Below are 18,548 nucleotides of genomic sequence, written 5' to 3' on the forward strand. Positions count from 1 at the left end.
AGATTTAAAAATTTCATCAATTTTTCCAAATGTCAATAAATTTCCCCACAAAAATTGTGGATTTCCCTAATGCATGGAAAAAATCTCCATTTCCTCACTTGGTCGTGGATTTTAGAGACTCGAAAAAAATCATCTACTCCACAAAAGTTGTGGATTTTGGAATTCCATGGAAAATTTTGTTCTTCATCGACTTTACATGGGAAAATCAAAATTAACTTTGCTCCATATTTACCTTTTCCCTTATTTTCCTCGACTCTTTCTTGGAATTTTCCTAGAAATTTAATTGATCTTCTCGGATTTAAGACCTTCCTTAAGGACAAATCCCTATTTCAAATTTGGAATTTTCAAATTTTCAACTCCATTTTGTGTGATCCTTACGCAAAATCACACGATATCTCTTTTTGGAACAAACTTCACTATTGAATACGACCTCACCTAGGCTTGGCCCTCTATTTCTAAATTCAAATTTCAAGATCACGAGTGAAATCACCCTTTCGTTCGAAGATCACTTAGCTTAACCTCAATGAATTCGTCATGAAAATGGGCAACTCTTCCTTAACCATGTCAAGGATTGATCACTAACTGTCTATCAAAAGCTTGAGAAATTGAAACCTACTGGCGAGCTCACAAACCGAACAAAACTCTAAGGCAAAACAACTATGAAAATGAAAAGCAAAGGGGTCACCATTTGCAATGGGTCGATGTGTGAAAACGTCACAAGTCTCTTCCACACAAATGGCCTGACAAAAACTAGGTAGGCACCTCCAAACTCAAGCCCAAACAAGATCCGTCGCCTAAGTTCTAGGCAACCATGCAATCCTAAAATCTAATAACTGCAAGATGATGCTCCTACCAAAGCTATCAAAACTGTGATCAACACAAATCAATGGGGATACCAGAAGAAATTAATTTAGTCAAAATCAAGAAAAGTTCCAAAAAAATCAAGGAATCAACCAAGTGATTATAATTCATCAAGATCAAAAAATTGATTCATATATATTTTATGATGTTTTGGGAAAGTTTCATGATTCTTTAGAAGCAAAACACTTTTTTTTTTAAATTCCTACTTATTCAGTGTTAATTGACACACAAAAAAGAATTGCAATATTTTTGCAAAAACAAAATTAATGATAGATTTTGGCAATAGGTTGCTAAAAACTTTGCCACCTCAATTACTGAGTTCGTCAATTTTGGTCCCCGCACCCGAACCAGATTTGTCCGGGTTTGGGTTCGCCCCAGGCATTCCAACTGCCCTTTGTTGTTTTTCTTCTACCATTTTGCATTGTTCCATCTTCCAATTCAATTTTGAACTATCAATTGGCATTTGGCATTGATCAATGATGAAGCATTATAGTATCAAATGTATTTAGTTTTATAATTATGTATATTTCTTTAAATTTTTGTATATATATATATGTGTGTGTGTGTGTGTGTGTGTGTGTGTGTGTGTGTGTGTGTGGACAAACCCGACCCATGAACCCAAAGGGCAAAAAAAAATTTGCTCGAACACATGAACCCAGTTCGCGTGCTTGAACCCAAACAAGTAACTTAGTTTGCCACTCTACAAGAGTACAATTGGTACTTTTTCTACTCAAAGTCCTCATTAATATTTGGATTAGCTTTCATGATTTTTTGTTTTTTTCTACAATCATTTACTCTTGAGTCTTGAGCCAATTTGCATACCATTTCTTCATTTTCGTTGGCTACTCTACTAGCTAATTTTTTAGAGACTCACTAGTATAGTCTACCCTTGCCTTTGATATAATGTATTTAGATTCTAAAACTCTCTCCAAGTCTAGAAGACTACAAGTTGATGCTTTTGCCAAAGAGTTTGTTTGACTTTGATAATTTTGGCTTTTATATTTTCCTCTTTGGCCAATGTTCATAACACTTTATCATATTTCATTTGCCACTCTACTGCCTGCATTTTAAGAGACTCAATGCCATGGCATGTCGTTGCCTTGTCTTTAATGTGTTCACATGTTGATGTCCCCACAACCAAATTCATTCTTTTTCTTTAGCCAATTTCGTTTTTAGAGCATCAAGCCTCTGCCGCCAATAGTCCCGCATCATCTTTGCTTCTACCCACAGGTTCTAGTAACCTTGGGCATCCATCGCCAAGTAAGCCAAAAACAACTGACTACTTAATTGTAATTTTCATCAACCAAATCTTGGCCCTTGTCAAACCTCTTATGCAATGGGAATATAATCATTCTCCCATTTTATCAGAATGACCATTTAAGTCTGAAATCTGAGCTACCTTTTGTTCTATGTCGCATACAATTTTAAGTTGTTTTTGCAAGTCTTCCTCTAGTTTCCTCCAATCCTCACAACTTCCTCCAAAATACCAGCTACCTAGTTCATCAGTTCCATTCTTTGTTGTTTATCCACAGGTATCGCATATGCAACCACAGCATATCCTATGACGACGCCACACCTCCAAGACTCCCGATCAAAGGGAACTATATACTCGGCTAAGGCAAGACAACGAACAGACATGACTCTTAACGGGAGGGTCAAAGTCAAAACCAAGGGGTGCGATATTAATCCAAAGGTTTAACTAGAATAAACACAAGTTGTAATATAAAGTAATTATAACAACTAATATAGCAGTCAGGAAAGATATCTCCTGCTGCTATAACAACAACACTCCCTCTTAGCTAGGGAGATATCTTTCCAGATACTTGTGTCATGGAATCTCTCAACATGACACCCACAATGGCTACACCCATTTGTGGAAAGCTCAAAGGTTCACCACGGAGTCCCTCAACGTGATGTCGTCATGGAGTCTCTCAACATGACGTCCACCATGGCTACTCCCATGCGTGGAACGCAATACACATACAAGTGCCCATCAAGGAGTCTCTCAACGTGATATCATCATGGAGTCACTCAACATGATATCCACCATGGCTACTCCCATGAGTGGAAGGAAACAAGTGCACAAGTGCCCATCACGGAGTTACTCAACGTGATGTCATCATGGAGTCTCTCAACATGACGTCCACCATGGCTACTCCCAGAGGGTGGATAAACACAAGTACAAGAAAATCATCGCGGAGTCTCTCAATGTAATATCCGCAATGGCTACTCCCATTAGTGGAAGGAAACACATCGTCAAGGAGTTACTCAACATGACGTCCACCATGGCTACTCCTAGAGGGTGGAAAGACAAGGGCTTTCAACTCAAATTTCTCTATCACAGAGAAAAATGCATTAACAAGGGCTTTCATCTCATACTTCTCCATCTTAGAGAAATATACACTAACAAGGGCTTTATGATGATGTTGCTCCCTTTGAAGCTCCAAGTTCTTGCATCAACCTCCTGACCTCCTCGTCCAAGGTTGCCTCTGTTGGTTTGTCAGACTCCCTCTTAATGTTATTTCCTCCTCTTTGAAGAAACTGATTGCAATCTATATATGTTCTTCCTCTTCAAGAGATGACTCAACTCAGTGCCTTGGCTGCAAGTTGTGTAAAGTTATTTCAATTTCAATTAAAGAACAAGTTATGAACTATGTATGCTATATATGGATATGAGGAATTATGTCAATGTCTAATAATTCTGATTTTTATCTGCAGGTCTGAAGGAGAGAGATCATTTAATATTTTCTATGTCTTCTCCAAATGAGTTCAATTGGCATATATATCATTTAGGCAACCGGTCAATTGGTGTATTGACCGGTCATGCCTTTTAGGCATGACCGATCAATGCACCCATTGATCGGTGCCTTTACATTTATACCATTAACACAATGCTGATTATCGGTTCAAAAACCCCCGATAGCATATTGTAATATCATAATATAATGACTGATCTATTTAATGAATCGTTTCAGATAAACATCGATGATTCAAAGTGCACGATGAATATAATCCAACCGGTGCATTTGTTAACCAATGTTTAATGCCAAATGAAGCGGTGTATTCATTAAACCCGATAACAAATATGCTCAATATAATTAAGCCCGATAACAGATGTGAATCGGTGCCAATGTTTATGCATCCGATAGCAAGTATGTATCGGCTAATTTAACCCGATAACTTAATGATAAGCAATGTTTGTACAATCCGATAATCATATGTAATATAAATCAGACATGAAGCATGTAGATGAATAACAGAACAGGAAGGTTAGGAAGATCTTATCTTGCATAAGCTACCATGCATTAACACTCCCTCTTAGCTTTGGAAGATAGATAAGGCAACCTGCATCACATTTCCTTTTCATAACTAAGATAATATCAGTCAGCAAAAATCATTTATACATGAGAAGTACTATCAAGACATATGATACAAAATAGAAGAACATCACTTGAGCATGTGACATAAAGTATTATTTTAACATGTGATAAAAGTAAGAGAATCATCACCTGATCATGTGAGAAATCACCAAAAACATGTGATCTGTAAGATTCATCAAGATATCACCTAACACATGATATCAGTATTGCCTAACACGCAATACTTAAGGATAAGTCTATGAGAAAGGTTAGTTTCTCATCATATCCAAGTTGTGATAAGTGCAATAACATTTATAAATGTTTATCACAACATAGTCATGGCACATCCATGACTTACCAGAGATCCAACATGATCAATGGTTGAGATATCACCTACACGTGATATCAGTATTGCCTAACATGCAACACAAGGATAACCATATGAGAAGTGCTAAGTTCTCATCATATCCAAGTTGTGATAATGCAATAACATTTGTACAAATGTTGTATCACAACATAGTCATGGCACATCCATGACTTACCAGTGATCCAACATGATTACTGGTTTGACTATCATAAGATCGTCACCTTATGATGTCTACATACAAGTGTTCAGTATCTGAGAGATCGTCACCTCTTAGATATGAACACAGGTGGCAAGAAGCCAAGAGATAGTCCAAACATGACAAAGAAGTTTACACCTTAAACATCTTAAATATATGTAAGTATAGATTACAAAGCAGATTATCTTTCTATCATACCTAAACCCTTTCTGAAGTGATCAACCTTCACTCTGGAAAGTGGTTTGGTCAGAATATCTGCAGTCTGATCTCCTGTACACACATATTCTAACTTTATCACATTCCTGTCAACCATATCTCGTACATAGTGATATGGAATCTCAATATGTTTGGACCTGTCATGAAATACTGGATTTACAGAAAGTTTTATACAGCTTTGATTATCACACTGAATGACTGTAGGTTTCATAGGTTCTCCAAATAATCCCACGAGCAATTTCCTTAGCCATACTGCTTCTCGGGCAGCCATTGAAGCTGCAATATATTTAGCCTCTGTGGAACTCTGAGCTACTGACGATTGTTTTCTGCTGATCCAGGATATCATGACTGACCCTAAACTGAAGCAGCACCCTGAAGTGCTCTTTCTGTCAGTCACACTGCCAGCCCAATCTGAATCTGTAAATCCATGTAGATCTATGTCAACCTTTTCATATTTGAGACCAAGCTTTAGGGTACCTTGTAGATATCTCATTATATGCTTTACTGCAACCAGGTGTATCTCCTTAGGTTCACACATGAACTGACTTAAGGCATTAACAGCATAGCAGATATCTGGCCTTGTATTTACTAGATACATCAGGGACCCAATCATCTGTCTGTATTGAGTGGGGTTAGTAGGTCTTGATTCTGCTGTTGCTTCTTTAAGTTTATGGAAGTTGGTTTCCATAGGAGAGGTCATGGGTCTACAGTTTAGCATTCCAAATCTTGTCAATATGTCCAAGGTGTACTTCCCTTGGTTCAGTACAATATTATCAGAATTCTGCCATACTTCCAATCCTAGGAAGTAATGAAGAAGCCCCAAATCTTTCATATCAAATTATGTGGATAGATCTTTCTTGCATTGATCTATTAGGTGATCATCTCCTGTAATTAATAAGTCATCAACATATAAAATTAATATTAACATATCACCTTTATTTCTTTTGAGGTAGAGATTAGGATCTGCATGATTCTTAGAGAAACCCAGCTTTGAGAGATAGGTGTCAATTCTTTCATACCAAACTCTGGGAGCCTGTTTGAGCCCATAAAGAGCTTTCTTGAGTCTACACACATGAAACTTTGCATCATGAATTTCAAACCCTTCAGGTTGCTCTAAGTAGACTTCTTCCACGATCTCGCCATTTAGGAATGCTGTCTTAACATCCATCTGATGTACCTTCCACCCCTTTGCTGCTGCAATGGCTAGGACAGCTCTTACTGATGTGTACCTGGCAACAGGTGCAAATGTTTCTTCGTAATCTATTCCTTCCTTCTGTGAGAACCCTCTAGCTACAAATTTGGCCTTGTGTTTTTCAATACTGCCATCTGCAGCATGCTTGATTTTAAACAACCATTTAGAAGACACGACAGACTTCTTGGTTGGCCTAGGAACAATCTCCCAAACATCATTCTTCATAATGGATTGATATTCTTCAGTCATGGCATCTATCCATACTTGATGTTTGAGTGCATCTGAAACATTGTTCGGTTCAGCTTTAGAGAGATCATTCATAAGTGCAACATAGTTGATGAATTTATTAGGCCTCTTGCTTTCCCTGAAGGTTCCTGAAGGAGCAGCGAACTTCTGAGCTTCTGCTATAGTTTTGGTAGCCCATAGTGGTCTTTTCTTGCGATTATCTATAGGTGGGTCTTGTGTTTCACTTATAGTTTCCTCAAGATACTCCCTCTGAAGCTCAAGAGTAGGTTCTTCTTCTAAGTTAGGAGTAGGATTATGAATTTCAGGTTCTATTGTATTTTGGGCCCTTTTGAAGGCTAAGTCTTCTTCGAAGATTACATCCCTACTGAGTTCAATATTTTTCTGCCCTTGTACATAGATTCTGTAGGCTTTAGAAGTTTCACTGTATCCTACAAGTATTCCCCTTTTTCCAGAGGGTTCTAGTTTTAGTCTTTTCTCTTTAGGTACATGAATATAGACCGGACACCCAAATATCCTAAGATGGCTGATATCTGGTTTTGTCTTGGTAAAGACTTCCTCAGGAGTTTTATCTTCAAGGTGTGAATGAGGACATCTATTTTGTATGTACACAGCAGTGTTAGTTGCTTCTGCCCAAAGGTTCAAATTTAGATTTTGATCTAGTATCATGGCTTTGGCAGCTTCTACTATGGTCCTATTTTTCCTTTCAGCTACTCCATTTTATTGTGGATTATAAGGTATTGTCAACTCCCTCTTAATCCCAGAATTTCTACAAAAGTCTTTAAATAGTTCTGATGTGTATTCCCCCCCATTGTCAGTTCTTAAGGTTTTAATTTTGTTTTCAGAGAGATTTTCTGTTAATGTTTTAAACTCTTTGGACCTACTTAGGATCTCTTCTGATTCTTTACATTTCAGAAAGTAGATCCACGTCTTCCTAGAGTAGTCATCAACAAAAATTACATAGTACAAAAATCCCCCTAACGAGGGTACGGACATAGGTCCACATACATCAGAATGAATTAACTCCAAAACTTTGCTAGTTTTCCTAGTACTATTCTGAAATGCATTTTTGGCATTTTTACCTAAGGCACACCCTTTGCATGCCTCTGAATGATATTGCTTCAACTTAGGTAGACCTGTGACATGGTTTCCCATGGTTGACAAAGCTCTATAATTCAGATGGCCTAATCTCCTGTGCCATACTTCATTTGCATTAGTTGCTTCATGGATCAATGCTAGATTGGGCTCTGTACATAGCTCATACAAATAGCCTTGTCTTCGACCAATGACCTTAGCGTCTTTGATGGAGGATCTCTTTGGCCAAGCCAACACCTTGTTTTCCATGAAGGTCACTCTGTATCCTTGATCTTCTAGTGCTGATATGGAGATTAGATTTCTTTTGATGCCTGGAACATATAGTACTTCTTCAAGTCGTAGTGACATGCCTGACTTCAGTTTGATGGTGCAGGTTCCAATTCCTCTGACTGGATGTGAAGAATCGTCTCCGATGGTTACTTCCTCATCATCTTTCTCTATCATGGAGTCTAGTATTTCTCTAAAGCCGGTGATGTGTCTGGATGAACCATTGTCGATCACCCATGAGTTAGATTTGTTTGAAGTATGGCTTGTAAGTGCTGAGTAGAGGACATAGTTCTCGGAGTCATTTTCTTTTCTAGATTTCTTCACTTTTGCAAATGTGGCTTGCTTCCCTTTCTCCGAATAGTTTCCAACATAGTGTCCGAATTTGTCACACCTATAACATTGAAAATGTGATAGGTCTTTCTTAGAAGTGTTCTTGCCTTGTTTAGCTTTTCTTTTCCTGAATTGCTTCTTTTTGTACTTTTTATTGATGTTTGTATTTAGGACTTGCAAGTCTTCATCTATATTCTTCTGTTTTATTCCTACCTTGTTCAATCGGGATTCTTCTTGTAGACAGTCATCTCTTAGTCTTTCAAACTTCGGATATTTGGACCTTGCACTGATGCCTTGGACGAATGTGCTCCATCCACTAGGCAACCCATCTAAAGCAATGAGTGTTAGTTCTTTGCCCCTGGATCTCGTAGTCCAGAGTTGCAAGTTCATCTTTTAGAACTGATATCCGCATGAAGTAGGCGTTGATTGTCTCCCCTTTGTTCATGGTGATATGATTTATTTCTCGTTTTAGTGCTAGAGTACGACTTGCATTTGATATCTCAAATGTCTTTTCAAGTGCCTTGAACATTTTATAAGACGTCTCCTGCTTTCTAATGATGGGCATTATATTATTTCTTACCCCATCCACTATTATTTTAATAGCCTTATCATTTCCCTCGATCCATGTGGATTTCTCGGTTTCATCTTCTGGTTGTGCACTTTCAGTTTGGACATATGAATCAACTTTGTTTTCTCTTAAAATCATTTTGATTCTAAACTTCCAAGCTGAAAAATCTTCGCTACCTCCGAGTCTATCTTCGAATTTGATAGCGTTGGCCATTATGGAAATGTGATGTAGTTTGTAACTTAGTCCTTGAATTTTATCAAAATTGAATAGCCTAAGGTTCGATTACCTTGGCTCTGATACCATGTAAAGTTATTTCAATTTCAATTAAAGAACAAGTTATGAACTATGTATGCTATATATGGATATGAGGAATTATGTCAATGTCTAATAATTCTGATTTTTATCTGCAGGTCTGAAGGAGAGAGATCATTTAGTATTTTCTATGTCTTCTCCAAATGAGTTCAATTGGCATATATATCATTTAGGCAACCGGTCAATTGGTGTATTGACCGGTCATGCCTTTTAGGCATGACCGATCAATGCACCCATTGATCGGTGCCTTTACATTTATACCATTAACACAATGCTGATTATCGGTTCAAAAACCCCCGATAGCATATTGTAATATCATAATATAATGACTGATCTATTTAATGAATCGTTTCCGATAAACATCGATGATTCAAAGTGCACGATGAATATAATCCAACCAGTGCATTTGTTAACCAATGTTTAATGCCAAATGAAGCGGTGTATTCATTAAACCCGATAACAAATATGCTCAATATAATTAAGCCCGATAACAGATGTGAATCGGTGCCAATGTTTATGCATCCGATAGCAATTATGTATCGGCTAATTTAACCCGATAACTTAATGATAAGCAATGTTTGTACAATCCGATAATCATATGTAATATAAATCAGACATGAAGCATGTAGATGAATAACAGAACAGGAAGGTTAGGAAGATCTTATCTTGCATAAGCTACCATGCATTAACAAGTTGTCTCCATACATTTCTTCAAGCTGCGTGACTTCCTCACGAGATGCAACAACCTCTTCCTCCCAAGAATTCCTTATGCAATCTCTCATCATCCTTTTGCTCCTCGATCCGACCATAATACCCTCCACATATTCTAATTATAATGGTACTTGACCTACAATTGCACCCGAGGCTAGCTCCCTGCGACGTCGCTCTACACAAAATGAGATATACCATCATTTTGAAGGTAAAGCCATGGTGAAGTCGCGTGGCCATGCAATTCACAGAATTTGAAACTCAATTGCAACTGCGAAGAATGAGCATCAAAGGACGGTGTGGGCCCATGTCAATAGAACGCATCTGCACATATACGAGAATCACAAATTGGCCAGCCAATGACTCACATTCAAGAGCATAGGCTTCAATTTCTAGCACAACCCACAGTCATTGATGATGGAACCCGCAAGCATGAAGATAGTCTTTGCTCAGAAGAACCCTCCATGCAGAGCTCCTTGCATAATTTGCAGAGAAAGAAAAAGTCGAGAACACCAAATCGCAAAGACCACCAAAGGAAAATACCATGACAATAGTCCGATCAACGAAAATCATGAAGGTCCTCGTTCAAGCAGAGATCACAGCAAATCAATGGACTGCATAGACGCCTTGTGATAGCCACCGCCTGAGCTGAGAAAAAAATCACGATCAAATGGCAATAACACAGCAAGGGATAAGAAACACAGTTGATTGTAGCCAAAGCAATGTCAAATGGCAATGACCAGTAGGCAGCACCAAAACATGGGCCTTAGAAAAATGACAGCCAATGCTCTACCACACCCAGCCAATAATCGATGCGTAGCCAAGGCAAATGCACACCTCTGATCAGAATACGCTGGCCCGATCAAAACCCATGTGGGTCAAGCAAAACATAGATTAGAAGAATGCTACGCATACAAAATACTCTAGCCAACATGGGAGGCGATCAGCTCAATTCATTTCCTCAACTTTCGGGTTGAATTCATTTATCACTATTGAGCAGGCACACAAACGATATCGCTCTGATACCATGTTGTTTATCCACAGGTATTGCATATGCAACCACAGCATATCCTATGACGACGCCACACCTCCAAGAATCCCGATCAAAGGGAATTATATACTTGGCTAAGGCAAGACAACGAACAGACATGACTCTTATCAGGAGCGTCAAAATCAAAACCAGGGGGTGTGATATTAATCCAAAGGTTTAACTAGAATAAACACAAGTTGTAATATAAAGTAATTATAACTACTAATGCAGCAGTCAGGAAAGATATCTCCTGCTGCTATAACAACAACATTCTTAAAGTTTAAAGAATAGCATGCATGGATGTATTGGATGAATAACAGATAAAGGATATAATTGGGGCAAAAAAGGTCATTCCTCGGCATACTAGAAAAGGGGGAATATACTATACAGCTTTACAGTGACCTGTCAAACAAGAACATTATGTTATAAAGGAAGGCATGGGCACACATACAAATGCAGTAGAATCTGAAGTTATTAATCTAAAGAAGCCTGCCAAATCATGTTCATTATCTTGAAAGATCCTTTACAGTGTTTATGGAGGAAAAACTTGTTCCAACTGGCATGTGTTTCCAAATATAATGGGATTAAGGATAGAGTGACAGAAACTGAAATGAGTAAGTATAATAAGTTATCCAGAAGAAGCAACAGTACAAGGTGTCTACTCAACTATATAGGCACACTTATCATTGTAGGGATTCCAAAATCATGCATTCTCACATTGTGTACATGATTACGAAGCTAGATGCATGCAACTCACAAGTATATCTATTGATAAACAGATTGACTACACCCAAAAGTGGAGGCTCAAGAACATCCAGGATACATATGCTTCTCATTGTGTGTGTTGGTGTTCTAAATCTGGGTGTTGAAACAACCAACTCAGCACCACTTCACTGTTTGTTATGTCTAGCATCTTTTGCTCAGCATTTCCACTCTCTTCATTTATATACTTGGCCAACCTGGAAGATAGCTCTCCACCTTGAACCACGGGTTGTCTTCTTTCTTTTGTATCCGTACAATGCCTTTTGCATCTAGTCCCAAACTAAGGAACTAGAACTCCATGGGGTCCTAGATCTTATCTCTAGATCCATCATGAGATTTCATGTCACATTAATATTCTCCTTTCCTTATCTCCTTGCTTCCCGTAGTCTCATCCTGGAAGATAATTTGTATACATAGTTATACAAAAGCCACAATTTCCTTATGCACATTCTCAAAAGGCCAAAAAGCAAATAAAGATAGAAATTTCGAAAAATGGAGAGACGCCGGATTGTTGTCTATTCTTCACAAAATTTGAAATGAAATAGGTGAAGACAAAAAGTTAAACAGATGATTAACCAGATGCCAACTAACTTTTAACGACAAGGTAAGTTAATGCAAGCTCCCTTATTATTAATTTTTATAAAGCACAATGTTATATTATCATTTTGCACATTTCTTTCCTATGTCCATTTACTCTTATAACATGATACTTGACTTGCATCTATGACAATTATATTTAAGATAAAACACCCTTCCTTAATGTTCTAAGAAAACATCAAATATTATCTGTCAATATAAATAACTTTTTAATACAAAAAGGTTTGGTAAATGTGCTTTTTTGCTTGCTCTTGAGTTGGATAATATATAAACTGAATAACTCCTATGTAGACCAGAAAGTAGATAAAATGGAAATGATACTCTGTGCTTGGTGTGTGTATAGAAAACTGGATTTTTGACCTGTTTGAACACACCCTAATTATCATAAAATATGCATGTTGACTGCTCCAGATATAATGTTAATTAGACTAGATTCTCTACCAAACTGCCTCACAACAGCCTAAGCCCTAGTCCTCTAATTTTAACAAAGATGGTCTTTTGTTCTTGCTTAACAAAGATATCCGTCTCAAAACTAAAAAATATATCCCACTGTTGACTTCCTGTCAGCAATTAATTTGACGCAGTTTGAATATGTGTAACCAACGGGCTGAAAATCATTAGGAACACAATTCCAAATTCCAGAATTTTATGTTCCCTTAATGTACCTCAAGATTCTCTTTGTTCTTTATGATGATTAGAATTGGAGTTACTAAGAAATCTACTAAGATGTTAACGACAAAGGACATGGCACTTGGTGGAAAAAATATATATTAGGCTACCCAGAAATTTTCAATCAAATTATTCACTGATTTGTTGAACAGAATCACTTATGGCTGCCACTTATAAGACAAGCTGTTGGAAACCTAAGTTGTTGTGTTGTGTTGTCATTGATGTCAACCTGTCTTGTGTTGTCATTGGTGTCACTATGTGTTGTGTTGCAGATGGTCCAGAAAGAAAATGTGTTATATAATGGTTTTGTGTGGACTGGTAGTGATATTAAGGTGTTTTCGAAAGGTTGGTGTAGCAGAAGGTTCAATACGCGGGAAACAGTATTTATGCTGGAAAGAGTACTTAATGTCCCAGTGGAAGAGTGCTTTGCATTCCTTCGATATGTGAAGATTGTGGATTGCGGTTTTGGATATTATGTTTATGATCTATGTATATTGTACTATCGAGTTTACAGGTCCTATGTTCCTCAAATGGTTGAGTTAGTTGTTGTTGTTTCTAACAATGGTGTTATCGGAAAAAATGTATAGTTTAGTAATGTTAATTATTGATAGTCAGTTAGCCGACGGGTAGGTAGTTGGAGTCGCGACGATTGTGTCGCACCCCTTTGGCTGACATATATTGTACCACCTCCGGGTGTTGGAGGGGAGGTAATGTTGGCGACAGATTATAATATGAACATCTTTTGACATTAATGGCAAGCTTATTCTGGTACTTCTTTTGTATTTGCATTGTGCATTGCTGTTCGATTTTTGTATTCTTCCTGTTTACCCAGTGAGGTAAACATTTGGCGCCGTTGCCGAAATTATTTCGGGAGGGATGGGAATATACTACATGGCACAGGGATAATGGGACAACCATTGCCCGAGGGGACGAGCAGTAACCCTAACGAAGATCACCAAGAACTGTTCGAAGGAGAACGAGCACTCACAAAAGATTTCTCTTGCATCCTTCAGGCGGCCATCGAAAGACACGTACGGAGGGAAGCCACGATTGAGGCTGTTCCAGAGGATGCTGTGTGGAGCACGCTTGGTGTAAGCCCGGCGGTGAATCGGTTGATGAGCAATTTGCCTAACCTTTTGGCTCAAGCATTTTTGGCTCTTCAAAACCGCAGAGAAGACACCTACCGTGAGAACCGACGACAGCACATCTTACGAGAATTTCATGAGCGCCAGGATGACGAACGTAGAGAAGACCGACGAAGGACAAATAATCCTTAAATTGTGAAGGAAGAGAAATAAAGAACACTGTTGGAAGCAGAAGAATTATGTTGATTGTATACAAAAGAATGAATTAATAAAGACTGTTGTGTTTTGGTTTATGTGTTGTGAAACATGAAATTGTACCACAATTAATGCCCAATTTACTGAATAAAGACAGAAATAAGAAATTAGAAACCGACGAGTGGGAGGCTGCGCAGAAGGCTTTGATTCTGGAACAACGTGTAGAACGTAGACGGAGGCTGAGGCAACTTGCCGAAGGACGACCTGCCGAAGGGTTGCCCGAAGGGAACCAAGGAGGTGTCACGGAAGGTGCAGAAGCCGAGGGGAATTTCTACGCGTCGCCAGACTACTATAGAGCGAGAAGCCTCGAAGAGTTTCTGGAGGAAACTAGGTTACGGAGAGAACTAGTTGAAGAGACTCGAGATCGGTTCAAAAATTTATCTCTCACGCCACAAAGGGAGGATCACCGAAGGGAGCCGGGCACGGGTGACGGCGAAGGGGAAGCTAACCGCACGGTAGGTACAAGGCAGAACACCGTACCTTTGGTCACCACCACAAGAGACATCAGCGGCATCGGAGGGAGCAGCACCGGAGGGCAAACACGACCACAACCACCTCCAAGTGGACGACTTCCATCAATGGCGACCAAACAGAAGTTGCCCAAATTCAACGGGGATAGCAAAGATGATCCCGCACGGCATTGCCGTACCTACGAAACCATCTGGACAGCCAACGGGGTGACTAACCAGGATGAATGGATGAAGCAGTTCCCCGCCACACTGAGAGGAGTGGCTATTGACTGGTATTCAGACTTGGATAAAACCGGGGTAACTACGTGGGATGAATTGAAGAAAGCATTCGAGAAGGAATTTCGGCTTCTCCGAGATGATAATGAGATAGTTTCGGAAATCTATGGAACAAAGCAAGGAAAGAGGGAGACCGTACGGGCATATGGCCGCCGGCTGAAGGAATTAGTCAGAAAGATGGAAAGCCAACCGGCTGATGGCTTAAAGAAGCGGTGGTTTGTCGAGGGTCTGAACCCTAAGCTACGACGAAAGATGAAAATTGTGCCTCCGACATCCTACGAGGATGCATACAACCGGGCCATGGACTTGGAAAGTGAAAATAAGACGGCCAAAAAGAAGAAGAATAGATCTTCGTCATCCTCGGAAGATGATACGTCGGAAGAAGAGAGTAGCAGTGATGAGAAGCCGAAGAAGAAAGTCACAGCCCTTCAGAAGGATATGGAACGGATGTTAAAAGAGTTTAAGACAATGAAGGGGACCACAGGCAAGGATGATGAACTGTGGTGCACGGATTGTAAGGAGAGCGGCCACGCAAAGGGTGCCTGTCCCAAGAAGGCATTCTGTGACATCTGCCAGATCATTGGACATTCTACGAAGGAATGCCCATACAATCTGAAGGCACGTAACCAGCAAGTGCTCTTTGCACATGAGCAGCCCTCCACATCGGATTCAAACAATAATGCATCTTCTGGAGGCTACCGAGGAAACCGACGAGGCGGACGGGGGAATAATAATAATTGCACCAGAAACAGGGTCCAATACGATGCGAAGGGACGCCCGATGATTCAATGTAGGGCTTGCAATCAATGGGGTCATTACGCACGAGAGTGTAATAACAATGACACCGCTCAAAAGCTATGTCGGTGGTGTGGCCCCGGTGACCATGAAGATGCCGATTGTCCGAAGTCTGGCGTAGGGGCCAATCTGATTGATATCGAAGGCAACACACGGGGTAAAGAAGCCATCCTTGCTCTTACCCGAGGGCAAGCAAAGGAAGCCCGATACCCCCATCCCCGCACAGAGAAGCAGAGAATGACGGAGGCAAGGGAGGAAATAGAAAGGGCCATGAAAGCCCAACAGGGAGAGACACACGACCCATCTGGACCCTACTGCACAGACGCGGAGAGGAACATTGTACGGCAGATGCTCCAAATGGAGGTACCTGTGAAACTGGAAGACCTCCTACACACCATACCGCAATTGGGGAAAGTGCTGTTGGGCACAAAGGTTGATAAACCCAAACCGAGAGACATGGACGCTCCCATACTAGGAAGCTCGGCAACAAATCCAGTTGTACTTACCGTCAACAATGGCCGACACCCAGCCGTGGTGGAGATGGGCATCCTGGGCACCATCCTGACGGATACTATAGTAGACGGCGGTTCCGGAGTAAATGTCCTTCCGGAGAACACATGGAAAAAGCTAGGAAAGCCCACTCTGTGGCCACCTACGTTTAATCTACTAGGTGCAGACCAGCACGGGATTAAACCCCTCGGCATGTTGATGGCACAGCAAGTCACCGTGGGTGCACAACCTTTTGTACTTGACTTCGTGGTCATTCCATTGAAACAGAAAGGGTATGACGCCATACTTGGAAGAGGATCGTTGGTGGCAGCGAAAGCAAACCACAACTGGAAACGAAATACACTCTCGATGGAGAGCAGAGGCAAGAAATTCACTATTGATCTCCGGACGCAGTTGGTGAGCGAGGAACTTGCCTCTTCCTCGGGATTTGAATCCGAGAGGGAAAATGACCCACGAGACGAAGGGAGAGAGGGGATGGACCCAGATGCCGAAGGCATATTAAAAATCGGAGGTTGCTGTTCGGAGGATGACACAGATTCACTAAATGGATTGTTCCATTGGCAGCAGGAGGACTATGAGATGTTCTCACCCTCCTGTAACGTATTAAGCGTCGAAGTAGAGGAACCAGAGCAACCAACAGAGGTGTACCTGCCGGAATACAAAGAAAATTGGAAGGGAGACGCCCCAAACCCTGGCAACGTAAATAATCCGAAGAGTGTTGGCAACGATTGGAACCCTGTATGGAAGACCGCAGTCTTCAAAATCTTTATTATTCTTCTTCTTCTTATGTACGGGAAGGAGATCGTGGTCCCTGTAGAATTTGTGGTTCTAGGTCTTCCTATGGCCATTGAAAATAGACTTGCCACCAACGGGTACAAATTGAAACCTGTTGTGACCATTTCACACATCGCCCCATCGCAAATGGGGACCCCCTCTTTTTGCTTGTTTTTCGCTCGTTTTCGCTTTCGTTTTTAGGGTTTTGTTAGTTAGTTAGTTGTCTGGATTTAGGGCCAAGCCTTAGGGTTTTAAATTTTGCCTTTTCAAGCCAAAATCCAGTCGTTTTTGAGAGCTTTTGAGCTTCCTTTTCTAGAATGCAAATTTTGAATGCAATGATTTCGCCAAAATGGTCTAATTTTCAATTGGAATGTTCATGCAGAGCTTGAATTTGTCTAAGTGTTGACCGTCAATGTGAATTTTTGTCCGATTGAATATTTTGACCAAATTTTGACTTTTTTGAATTTTGATCCTGGGCATTGGAATTGATTTGTTTTCGCCTCGTGAAGTGTTAAAATGTGAAAAATCTTGTTATTTTGGCCTGTAGGAGCAAAATCGCTCCTGTCCCTCAGTGAAGGACGGGAGCTCATTTTCAAATATCTCATCATCCCTGCAGAGTCTAGGCAAATTTTAAGTTGGACGTGATGGAGAACGGCAAGATCTTTCCATTGAATATAAATTGAAGATTTTCATGAGCACAGAAATGCCTCCAGGAGGAAAATCGCTCCTGTCTCTCAGTGAAGGACCGGAGCTACAATTCAAATTTCGCCTTGTCCTTGCAAGATTTCAAAAACTTAATGATTTGAGGACGTCCAAGGGAAGATGCTTTGCCAAATGAATATAATTTGAGATGCAAAAACGAAGGAGAATGACCTATATTGACCAAATCGCTCCTGTCCCTCTCCAAGGGACCAGGGCGAGGTACCTCGTAGCTCTCGTCCCTCTCCCAGGGACCAGAGCGATTTCCTTCATTATGCAAAATCCAGACAAAGGTCAAGGCAAGTTTACGTTCAAAAACAAGGGAAAACATGAGATAAATGCGTTGAATATAAATTGAAGATTTTTGGGACGTCCATAACAGTGTCAAATGCCTAGTTCGCTCCTGTCCCTCAGGAAGGGACCAGAGCGATTTTTGATATAATTGCCTTTTTTGCAAAGTTACAAACAATGTCAAGGCATGAATGAATAGAGTGAAGAAGGACGAGTCCGTTGAATATAAACTTGGAACCTGGCAAAGTGAAATGAAGACCACAAGAGCAAGTTCGCTCCTGTCCCTCTCCAAGGGACCAGGGCGATACAATGGTGATGATACTTCCTACGCAAGTTCAAGGTCGTTCCTCCGAAGTTCAAGGTCGACACAAGTCAAGACAAGGTGGCGAGGGACGTTTCAAGGCATTTTCAATCAAACACAAGCATCAAGGTCGTCACGTTGGAAGGATTTGCGCTCTAAGACCCCAGATCGCTCCTGTCCCATGGGAAGGGACCAGAACGATATTTCCATTAAGGCATCGATTTCAAAAGACAAGCAAGTGTTAAGCTACCAAGAGGATCGAAAGGACGTCATTACACGCGTTGAAGATAATTGTAAGTTGAAATAAACAAGAACAAGCT

General features: G+C 40.2%; 1 protein-coding gene across 2 annotated transcripts in view; it reads right to left on the bottom strand.

The window, feature by feature from the left end:
* Nucleotides 1-18,548, bottom strand: part of LOC131028168 (syntaxin-43) — a 93,056-nt gene that overhangs the window by 34,209 nt on the left and 40,299 nt on the right. Inside the window, exon 1 of one of the 2 annotated variants that reach the window (XM_057958401.2) lies at nt 11,568-11,684. The exons of the other annotated variant lie outside the window; for it this stretch is intronic. The gene's annotated coding sequence lies outside the window, so the exon portion shown is untranslated. Of the gene's footprint in view, nt 1-11,567; nt 11,685-18,548 lie in introns of those variants that run through there. 2 annotated transcript variants of the gene reach the window in all.

Source organism: Cryptomeria japonica, chromosome 5, assembly GCF_030272615.1.
Source record: "Cryptomeria japonica chromosome 5, Sugi_1.0, whole genome shotgun sequence".
In the NCBI taxonomy this organism is placed as follows: Eukaryota; Viridiplantae; Streptophyta; class Pinopsida; order Cupressales; family Cupressaceae; genus Cryptomeria; species Cryptomeria japonica.